Here is an 11,771-nt window from a genome sequence, read left to right as displayed (position 1 = left end):
AAACATTTTCTTCTTTTTCCTTTTTTTTTTTTTTTGGTATCTAATGAGGTAATGGCTAGTGACTAAGCCTATTGTGGTACTCAGGTCACACTATATGCATCTCGATCCTTTCGCTGCACAATCTAACCCAATATCGTACAGTATGTCAATTATGCCTCAATAAAACTGGAAAAACGTGAGACACAAGACGCTACTTAAAAACCTGGAAAGGGAGGTGCCTGGGTGGCTCAGTTGGTTAAGCATCTGAATCTTGATTTCTTTTTTCTTTTTTTTTTTTTTTATTTATGATAGTTACAGAGAGAGAGAGAGGCAGAGACACAGGCAGAGGGAGAAGCAGGCTCCATGCACCGGGAGCCCGACGTGGGATTCGATCCCGGGTCTCCAGGATCACGCCCTGGGCCAAAGGCAGGCGCCAAACCGCTGCGCCACCCAGGGATCCCCTGAATCTTGATTTCATCTCAGGTCATGATCTTAGCGTCCTGGGTTCGAGCCCCACATTGGACTCCACACGGAACATGGAGTCTGCTTGAGATTCTCTCTCTCTCTCAAAATAAGTAAATAAAATCCTTAAGAAAAACAAAACAAAACAAAACGAACCCCTGGAGAGTGATACACCAATGCAAGGTAGTCGTATTATTTCACAGCTTAGTCACCCAGTAGTCATTCCTTGACCATCAGTCACCACATCACAATGGCAAATGCCAGGTTGGCTGGCATGCATGGTGAATGAGCAATGCAACGGAGGATGTTTCAAAAAGTAAATTATGAAAAGGATCCTGGGGGAAGTCAGGCATGGAAGCCAGACATGACCAGAAGGTAGGAGGAGTGGATGTTGGGAAGACAGGAAGGAGGAGACAGACAGACAGATGTCCCGTAAGATGCCTGTAAGCAGAAGAATGATTGAGAGAGAGAGTGGGCCACGCTGCCTCTCCCTGGAGCAGAGGAGGCGTTAGCGACGGGGTGCAGGGCTCTTCCTTAGCTTTCCTGACATCTTGCTCTAAGGCCTCTTGTTGAGCTTGCCATTTTTTTGACATTAGCATTCAATCCCTTTAAAAATTCTAGAGATAATCACAGCACTTCCTCGGAGGCTACAGTGCACATAATTAACACATCCAGACCGGCTGTATGGACATTGGAGCGGATTCAGGTTAAACATGGAAGTAATATCTTCTTATTTTTCCAAGCCGCAGGTAAATACCTTCCACCTCCGCACTTCCACACGTTTATCTGGTGTGCTGTGTACTCTGGTGTTTGTTTAAGTGAAATCACCTCTGACGGACTGCGAGCCCTGGAGCGGAGGACCGCGTCTCTCTTACCCTTGATCCCCACCGCCAACAGTGCCTAGCACGCTGCGGGGGCCACCAAGTGTACCTGAATGAACGCTGGAAGAATGAATTGTTTTTACATAAACTTAGCCTATTTCTGGGCTATTTGTTCTTTATATCTTTGTGGTCGATGGGAATGCCAACCCAGAAGAAACCCCGAACTGGAAGATATCAAGGAAGACTATTTGACCACATTTTGGAAGCGGATAATTTTTGGCATTCTGTGAAAAGCAAGACAGTTTTAGTCGCAGGTTACTGGAAACTCACCCTGCCAAGGACTCGGGCAAGTCTACAGGTTATTTCGACTTGGGGGCGGGGGGGTTCCAGAGTATTCCACAGGAGTTTTGGAAAATTCACCAGGGTGACCTGGATATGCATGAAAGGGGTGCAAGGGGGAACAGGGCAAAAGACCCACAAGGCAGATTTCTGTCTTAAGTGTTGTTGAAAATGTAAGAGGTACATATTTTGAACAGTAAGAGTAAGCTTTAAGTCAGGAGCCAAACCGGGAGGCTGAGCAGAGGAAGAGGTACCTATGGACAAGTGGGGAAGAACGAAGTTGCTGTCACAAGACCCCAGAGTCCCAGGCATGTGAAGGAATGATCTGTGTAAGTTGGACCCAAGTCTCCGTTTTCTTACCTGTACAGAGGGGTTAATAATCACACTTACCCTGCTCATCTGCAAGGCTGTTCATAAACCAAGCAGCGTCATCCATATGAATGCACCTGGCAGGTAGGAGAGTAGTGAGCAAATGGTAATGAATATGGATGGAACTTGAAAAGTGGATTTTGGTATTAAGGTCAGCTAAAAGGAAGAGTAGGACATCCTAAGAGGTGACACATAGCACAAGCTATGGAGGTAAAAAGTTACATGAGAGAGTGACAATTCCGGCCTAATCGGAGCATGCTATGTAATGAGAACATGTTTACACTATAGGTCATTTGCTCTTTAGCTGAAATTCAAATTTAATTGTGCATTCTGCATTTCTTTTTGCTAAATCTTGCAACCTTACCCAAGGTCCTCATTTCTGCTGTTACAGTCCATCTCCTATCTCAAGGGCCAAATGCTATTTCTTCCCCTGGGTTTTCTGTTTCTCCTGGTTATGAGGTATTTTCTTCAGTGAGGTGGGGAGATTGGGGAAAGAGCTGGATCATTTAGAGTTTAAGAGTTTAGACTCTGGTATCAATCATCTCTCCTGTTGACCATATATGTGATCCAGGTTTTTAAAAAATCTCTCTGAGCCCCAGTTTTCTCTTCTGTATAAGAAAAGTACTTACTCCATGGGATTGTTTTGGATTCGATAAACTATAGACAGTGCTTGGCATGCTTTTGCTGCAAAGGCTCAATTATCCATCCATCCGTCCATCCATCCAACCATCCATCCATCCAACCATCCATGCAACCATCCATATAACCATCCAGCCATCCATCCAACCATCCATCCAACCATACAACCATCCGTCCATCCATCCATCCAACCATACAACCATCCGTCCATCCATCCATCCATTTTTTAGTACATACTATATGGAAGGCATCCTACACACAGAAATGAAAAGAACCCATGAGTGCCAATGGCAGATGAAAAGAGAAAAAAATGTAGAGAGAAGTAAAGGGTTATGTCTTGGGGCATTGACCACCATATCCATTAGGAATGCTGCCAGTATTGTAATTCTCAACTAACATTAGCTGAAACAAATATAGGTCTGTTTTTGTTTTTCATATAACAATAAATTTGAGGTAGGTAATCACTAGTATTAGTTCAGCAGCTTAATGATAACACCAACAAAATCCTTCGTGTCCTTTTACTCTGCTATGCTTAGCCTGTTGGCTTTTTGTCCTTGCACTTGTGACGTCTTGGATATGACGTGGCCATGGTAGCTTCTCACAGCTAGGAAATATCTAGGACATAGTGGTTTCTCACATTCTCTGCCCAATTTCTAGTCCTTAGCATAGGGCATGGAACAGTAAGAACAGACCCACTTATCTACTTCTTTGCTCACTCAGAGAGTACATTTTACCCCAAAGAAGATTCGATGGACTTGCCTCTCAGTAGGGAGTGCTCCTGTTGGGCAGACATCCTGTCAGGACCCCTTTGACGCAGAGGCCTCCTTGCTACACGGTCACACAATGGCCTGGTCCAATCAGCTGCAGCTGGGGTGTCAGGGTAGGGTTCACTGCAAGGGTACTGCCTTGGCCATGGGAGTTCATATGAAAGAGAACCAAGCCCTCTGGGATTCTTTCCTTACAATGTAGCTGCGTGTATGGTGGGGTCCTGACATCTGAGTCTTGAGAAGTTCCTCCTACAACTCTTGCCCAGGGGAGTGAGGCACATTAGTAGGAAAAGCATTCATAAGAAAGAAAGGAATGCTGATCATGGGAGGCTACGAGCACTACTTAATCAGACACGGAGCTGTCTATTCTTTGCATTGAACAGATTTTTTTGTTTTTGAACACTCCCCATGTCCCAGGTGCTTGGGGTATAGCAGTGATTTTTAACAGACAAAATCCACCTGCATATGCACACACGCAGACACACGCACACACATACAGAGCAGCCCTTCCTCTGCTCCCTTCTGCCCTGCTCTGTGCTCCGGGAGACTGCCTCACCTTGGCTGCCTTGACTTCCAGCTTTTGGTGGATTCCACCAGCGGAAGGTACAGCAAGAGACTGGAAGCTGAGAGGTGAGAGACATCAGGGTGTTTCTTCCTCTCACTCCCAGGATTGGCCCATGGATTCTGGTCACGCTGCCTCCCTCTGGACCACAAGCTCCTGCGAAGCAACACACCCACCCAGCGGCCCCGGCTCTGACTAGCGTCCATAATACTTTTCTCCTTGTGTGATAACATCTTCCTGTCACTGCCAGTCTATGGATCTTTCAGTATTCCTCGCTAGGTAACCCTTCTCGTTCTGGATTTCCATAACTCAGGTCTCTTGAACCATTGGAATTGCAGTGTTTCCTTCTAGGATCCTGGTTCAAGGCTGGCTACACAGCTTGTGGGGCCCAGTGTGAGACAAAAACGAGGGGCTCTTTATCAAAAAGCAGTGTTATTAAACATATTAAAATATACATTTTTTTCCTTTAAAAGTATTTTAAGACTTCTGTATTGAGGTAAGCATGATACATGAGTAACAGCATAAACTTACATGTTGAAAAATAACATTTCTGGTGTCATAATTTTATATAATACAATAAATAATATATCAATGTGACATCTTGATGGATCATATGATTTCTTCTGGCTCACTTTTCTGCAAATCAGTTTATTAGGTCATGAAAATGTACACATTTAGCAGCCTCATTTCAAGAAATGAAATTGAAGAAACATCAATCACTGTTGGCAAATGCAAGACTGGAAATAATGTTTGAACATTTTTAATTTTGAGAAGGGCCTTTCTGCTGATACAGCTATTACTGGAGCTGTTAAAGGTATTTTATAGGTTGTGACAACACTGAGATAAATTTTAAGCAAATTATTTTGAAATATAAGTATAATTGCATTTAGAGATGATGATTTTTATGAAACAATTTTTCCAAAAAGGTTTAACTCTTTAGACAGAAATGAGTTCTGTGGGAACCTACATTTAATTTTAAGTTTCATTTACACAATGGTATTTCAGTGTTTCCTCTTTCTTTAAGTTATGGAGCTTGTATAAAAAAACTTAAAGTGACTTCATGGTTTATACATAATTCAAGATGCCTGTTTATGTACTCTACCACTGTATCTTCAACTAGAAGGAAAAATTAATTTTAAAATTATCTTCCTTGTTAATAATTGGTTCACCTGAAACTTCATATAAAAATGGTGTTCTTTTCTGTCAGGTGCAACAATCTTTACATTTAATTTATATTTCTAAGCTTGTGAATACACATTTCTGGTAATTGCAGCACTTTTCCAAACCAGGGATTCCAAACTCTGTAGAATTATAACAATTCCTTGGTATGGCTCCTCATTACAGTTTTAATGTCTATGCTTTTATCTTGTAATTATTTGCCAATGAAGTTTACTGTCTAAGCACCAGCAATTTCTGTCCTGGCAGTTTGGCCGAAGCATTATTTGCGCAGTCTTAAGAACAAGCTGCATGGATGGAGGGACCAGCCGGCCTCGCAGCAGGTCCCCCCTGGTTGCTCTGCGTAGAATCTCCCTACAGCTGTGGCTACTGCTGATGGTGCTGATGTCACTGTCACTGCCATGGATTAATGAGCCTCACCTTGTCCCTAGACACCGCCCGAGGTCCCCAAAGCCCCTGGAGCACCCCATGGTGTACACACATCGAGTGGCCAGGCCAACAGTGTGCACGGACATTGTTGCTGGACCACAGCGGCACCCACGTACCGTTGTCCAGAATGTCTCCCCTGCTCATCTCCCCCTCCGTGTATTCCCCGCTGACGCACTGGACTTACTTACAGGGCACAAGTTCAAGGATAAAAGCATTGTGAATTTTGAGACTGCACAGCAGAGGATTAAACTAAGCACAGACATCTTCTGAGGACGGGTTCCTCTTTCTACTGCCTGGGTCTCATCCCCACGAAGCCAGCCCTGGTCTCACAGGTACAGTTCATGAAATTTATATTCTAGTAGAAAACACCAGAGATGAAAAAAGTAGACAAGGAAATGGACACTGAAACACTAGTAGTGATAAGGAATTATTATAGGAAATAAAGCAGGGCAGAGAGACAGTGTCGGGGGTGGGGTACATCTCCTCTAGCTAGGATGGTCAGGTACGGTCTCCCTGATGAGATGACATTTTTTTTTTTAAGATTTCATTTATTTATTCATGAGAGAGACAGAGAGAGAGGCAGAGGGAGAAGCAGGCTCCACGCAGGGAGCCCGATAGGGGACTCGATCCCGGGACCCCAGCATCATGCCCTGGGCCAAGGGCAGGCGCTAAACCACTGGGCCACCCAGGGGTCCTGATGAGACGACATTTAAGGAAAGATCGGAATGAACTGAGAGAGGGGACCTTGGTAAGGACGGGGAGCAGAGCATTCCCAGCAGAGGGAAGAGCAGCAGCCAGTCTCCCCCACGGGGACGTGCTTGCAGAGTTCCAGCAAAAGCAGGAAGGGTAGTGTGCGGGGGGGAAGCCAGCGAGAAGAGGTCGGAGACGTAAATGGGACCCGGCTGGCCTTGGGGCCTTGTGAGAGGTGGGAAGCCAGCCAACAAGCCAAGGGCAGACGGGCTGGGGGGCGGGCGTGTAGGGGTGCATGAAGTTCCCCGGCCACCTCACTGCCGCCCCACTCCGCTTGTTACCCTACGCGTTGCCTCCCCCACATCCATCCCCGCTTCTTCGAAGATTTCTCTCCCCTCCAAGGCCCTCCTCAATGCCCTTCTCTTTGCTTGCGTGCTCTCCGCTTTTCTCCGGATAGACTCCTCATCCTTGTGGGGTCAACAAACTTGACCTTCTCTGGGAGCTCACACCTCATTCCGAGAAGCTCCCTCGTGATTCAGCTCCTTTCAGGTCTCCTCCGTGGCATTGGTTTCTACCCACACGATCTGTTTATTTACTCGGCTATAATATGTAGCTTTTGTTTATTTGTTTACTCACTTTTGGTGTCTCTCCCCAGCTGAAAGTTGAATCGTATGAGGACGGGGATTAGTGTCCTTGTTCCCCACTAGGAAGCAGCCTCCTCGCACACACTAGTGATCACCGTTTGCCGAAATGAAGGAACCTCTCGTCTCTACTTTCGCCGCAGGACACATCTTGCATCTTGGCCATCCTGCTCCTTTGCCTTAAATTTTACGATTTCATTCTCAAGCCTGTCGTCTAACCAGTGTGCACTGAAGTTTCAAGTTTCAGCTACGTCCTGACCTTCACGAAGGGAAGGCTTTTGTGTTACGCACAAGCACATGCACTCGCGCCCTTCACCGAAACCAGCAGTGTGTCTTCCTTGTGTTTCCAGCACACTCTGCCTTCCTACCAAAGGACTCACCACATCGCGTCGTACGTATTTCTCGAGGTGTCTGTTTCCCCTTCGTGTTGTGAGGCCCTTCGGCGCAGGGGGAGTCCAGCTCAGTTCGGCAGTGCCGGCTCCTAGCACTGTCCTAGCACGTGCAGGTGGCCCATATGTGTTTGGGAAATGAGTACAGACACATCTCAAAAGCTTCTTTATGGCTGGGCTGCTTCTGTGATCAAATCAAACATCACCCAGACCCGCAGTTAAATCAGCATCATGTTATTTAACAGTTTTATGATGTTTAAATGAAATTTTAAATGCAATAATACACATTCATGCGCCTTTAGAGTCACTTTCCAATTTGCTCTCCATCCACACCCCACTCATAATCGCGAGTATATGGGATATTTGCAAAGCCTCAGGCCCAAAGAGATAAAGTGCTGACCCACAAAGATGCTGTGACCGACCAGCCAGCACTTACTGCAAGATGGAACAGACCTGGAGCAGGAATGGGAACAGCCAAAGGTGAAATGGGGCTCCGCTCACTGTCCGCACCGAAACGAGACGGCCTAGTGATTTTTCCATTACAGGTGCACACAGTGAGGCCGGCCCGTACCTGGCCGGGCGGTAAGTATCCTTCGGCCAGCAGCCCAAACCTCAGGCCGACTCTGCCCCCGCCTGGCAGATGGAACGGGCCCATCACAAGGGCTTATTAAATTCATTAGAGATGAGGCTGCTGCTCGGGAGTGGTCATTTCGGAGCGGGGCTTGCAGCTCGCTTTAACCCTTCGCAGTAGGATGCTTGGTGACCCTCTGACAAAATCCCTCCCCGGTTGCTTCTCTGGGCCTCTCCCCACGTTTTATGAACCATCTTACTTGAACCTCAGGACGGCTCAGGGAGGTAGGTAGGCGTTGCGATCTCCGTTTTACAGACCAGGACTTTGGGCTTCCACTAGGTTCAATAGTTTGCATAGGAGGGGGCTTCGCCAGGGTTCAAGCTCTCACCTGTAGGAAAGTGTGTGCTGATATATGTGCCAAACCGCTCAGGAGCGACTGAGGGCGAATATCTGTGTCTGAACATAGACATTTGTACGTGAATATACATCATCTGAAAAAATACATGCCTTGCCTTGGCTTTATGACTTAAGTATTTTAAGTGTGAAATTTCAAAACTTAGGATCCCAGACACAAATCTTTAGCAGCTGAGAAGGAACCTCGTTGTCCTCAGTGAACAGAGGAGGATTAGATGGTCAGAGAGCCCTACTGGTACACCTAGAAGCATCCAGCATCCCTGGCGTCAGCCTGTTCAGTCCCGGAGGGGAATGTGCCAGGACGGGACTGTCCTATTGAATCCCCCTCTCCCAGTCCTCGGCTGTGATTAAAACCTGAGTCTGATTGGTCACGGTTTTTCCGTTTGTCCCCTTTTCTCATAAAACACCTTGACACCTAGTGTGAGGACAACATCCTTCCTCTGCACCCCGCCACCCCATCCTAACACAGATGCGTTAACAACTTTCTGCTGTACCAGTTTATGAACCAATTCAGTCTCCTTCCAAGTGAAAGACTGATGTGGCATGGGAGAAATTTATGACGGAGGCATGTTCCTGCCCCAGGGGGCGAGGCCAGTGTTCTGGAAGTCCCAGAGGAAGCTAGGCCCTTATAAACAACCCAAAGCCAAGACAAGCCTTTTTCATTGTTTTAAGACCTATGAAAGGAGTTTGATATACAACCACTCAAGACAAAAATAAGCTTTGTGTACAAATAAAATATATTTTATGAGATCCCCAGAGTTACATCTTTGACCGGTGGCCTGGATGCTGAGCTTTAAAATCTATGTAGCCGGTCCCACCCTGCAAGCTCTAAGCCCAGGGGCCCATTGCTAGCCCCAAAGGAAGCAGGCCTGTGCATAACCATGAGACCCAGCTCACTGTCCTGCCACAGGGCACGGGGAGGAGGAATGCAGGGGCAAAGCTCACATAAAAATAGATGCCAGACCCCATTCCAGGAGTCTGTTTTCCATCAAGCAGAGAAGACTAAACATGCTTACCAGCTTACCAGCAGAATGATTTCTGACCCTAAGAATCAGCCCAAATTCCACGTCCTCTATGACGTGTTCCTTAAATCCCCGAAGCAGTATGTGTGTCTGCCCCTCTAGGCCTCTTTGTAAACACACGGGCCTGTATGGTTTTATGTCTCTGATGACACAATGTCAGTGACCAAACCACCTTGTGACATAAACCTTCCCTCTCGGTCACTCCTGAGCGGTTTGTGCATATATCAACACACACGAATCAACCGAGGAGAGCTTGAATCCTGGCCAAGTCCCTTCTTATGCAAGCGGTTTAACCCACTGGAGACCTGCTACCTTCCTCTATTAAGATGGGGAGTGCAGTGCTTACCTCCTTGAGCTGTCCTGAGGGGGTCCTACAAAGTGATTTGTATGGTATTGGATACTCAGTGGGGTGCCCAATAGTGGTTTTGCTCCCCACCCGAATCTCTTCATACAGGCGTGGGATCCATACACAGACACTCCTATAGCCAGAAGCCCTTGAACTCCCATATTCATAATGCCCTCCCCGGGCCTCAGGCAGCACACGATAAATCTAACATGTTAATATTCTTCAGGGATGTGTCTGAAGCCATGGCCAATGTTTCATACTTGGAATAAAGTCCATAAATAGCTTCGAGTCAGTCTGGTCAACTTCGCTGACAAACGAGCGTTGCACACTTCTAAAATAGATTTCAGCGTTCCAAGTTCCTTGAACTTTGAAACCATGGCTCAGGGATTGTAGATCTGTGTCAGAGGATTGTTGTTAAGGACACAACAATTAACATCCCCTCGACGTTAAAGACAGGTTCAGCATCTGCCTTCCTTAGTGCCTGGCTCAAAGCAGGAACTCCATAACCCTTTCCGAATGACTGAGTAAATGAAGGAAATGGTGCATACTCCTAAAAAAAAAACCATGAGAGTGGCCCCGTCCCCCATCGCTCATGGGCAAACTAGCCATCGTTCTTCTGCTACATTTCACCTCTTGCACGCAGGCATTGGACCACACCCCGAGGGGCGAAGGTGAGACACAACGGCAGAGTAGATCTAAGTTTAAGGACGCGCATCCTCCTTCTGGTTATGAAATGATTCTCTCGGAGAAAGAAATGTGATTCTCTGAAACACTTGACTTGAACAATCGTTTTCTGCACTGGAAAAGAAATCAGTAACTTTCAATTGTGTTTATAAGGGATCCCAAGACATGGTTTACAATCAAAAACTGCCTTGCACCCAAAGGAACTGAAATGTTTGTGATTCGTGGTCGCCGCGGCGCACCGGATATTATTCTCCTGTATCTGATGCCAACTAAGCAGGAGTCATGAGGAGAATGATGCTTTGTGTATGTCTAACCAGCACCGGGCGCTTTTAAATGCTGGGAAGGTGCAGGACGAGGCAGAGAAGTTGGCGTATTGGGAGAATGTTAGAATAATTCGTGAAGGAGACCCCCGAGGAGGCCAAATCCCAAGCACAAGATGAGGGGATGGGTTGATTGTAATTGGGAAGAATAATATACTTTCCACTAATATGGGAAGAAAAGGGTTTAGAATGGGTAGGAATAGGGATATGTTCATAGTTAGGGGGTGTCTGGAGGATGAGGAAGTGTCAACCTAGTGCTTTTATTTTCTTGTTAAAATAGGGCACAGGGATATTTACTGGGTGCCCAGGGTAAGAGATGGGGGGGCTCTGAGCAGAGAGAAGTTGGAGACGGCCATGCGGAGAGGGGGACAGACTGGAGAAACAGAGGGATGACTCGCTGTGGACCGTGGTGGCCTCGTTGTAATTCCCAAAGCTCTGGGGAGAGCTTACTCCGCCGGCAGTGCTTGGCACCCCAGGTACAACGGCAGAAAGAGTTGTCGATTGACGCCAGTTGAGAGGTTCGCCCCGTGAATACAATGGGAGCATCGCAGGAAGAGAGAAGTGGGCGTATCTGCAAGGAAGCATTGAGGTCCTCAAGCGTGGGCTCTAATCTTAGGAGTGAAAGACACGGTGACATGGGAAGAGACGTGCTCTTTCCCCCAGATCTGCTCTTCCAAAAGTTGGTATTGTGCAGTCCATTGTACTAGAGTCCCACCCAGATGACCTCATTTAACCTTAAATAAACTTTGTAAAAATAATTAACTGTTAAAATCATGGATAAACCCGGGGGCTTTTTTTTTCCCTTGAAATCATATTTTTAAGTAGGTGGCGCGCCCATTGTGGAGCCCAACGTGGGGCTCGAACTCATGACCCTGAGACCAAGAGTCAAATGCCTAAGTGACTGAGACACCCAGATGCCCCTATTTGTTTTTTCCCCCTATTTGAAATTAGATTTTAAAAAGACTAGATGTAAAATAAATAAATAAATAAATAATAAATAAATAAATAAAGTAGACGAAAAAAATAAAAATTAAATTAAAAAAATAAAAAGACTAGACGTAGGTGTTGGCACAGTGTCTGGAGCACAGCAGGTGTTCCATGTGACATTGACATCGCCGTCTGTTTTCTTATTTTTTTTAAAGTTTTTATTT

At 46.2% G+C, this 11,771-nt stretch overlaps 1 long non-coding RNA gene across 2 annotated transcripts; it reads left to right on the top strand.

The window, feature by feature from the left end:
• The first annotated feature begins 774 nt into the window (after positions 1 to 774).
• Positions 775 to 11,378, top strand: LOC144318243 (uncharacterized). Of its 2 annotated transcripts, none has more exons than XR_013384039.1 (4): positions 775 to 1,930; positions 4,586 to 4,752; positions 5,734 to 5,875; positions 6,889 to 11,378. It is a non-coding gene; the product is annotated as an uncharacterized LOC144318243 (long non-coding RNA). The 2 variants fall into 2 exon arrangements; XR_013384038.1 differs by having other exon boundaries at positions 775 to 2,054.
• The last annotated feature ends 393 nt before the right edge of the window (positions 11,379 to 11,771 follow it).

The sequence above is a fragment of the Canis aureus genome, chromosome 8 (assembly GCF_053574225.1).
Source record: "Canis aureus isolate CA01 chromosome 8, VMU_Caureus_v.1.0, whole genome shotgun sequence".
Lineage (NCBI taxonomy): Eukaryota > Metazoa > Chordata > Mammalia > Carnivora > Canidae > Canis > Canis aureus.
This window is presented reverse-complemented; position numbering and strand designations above follow the sequence as displayed.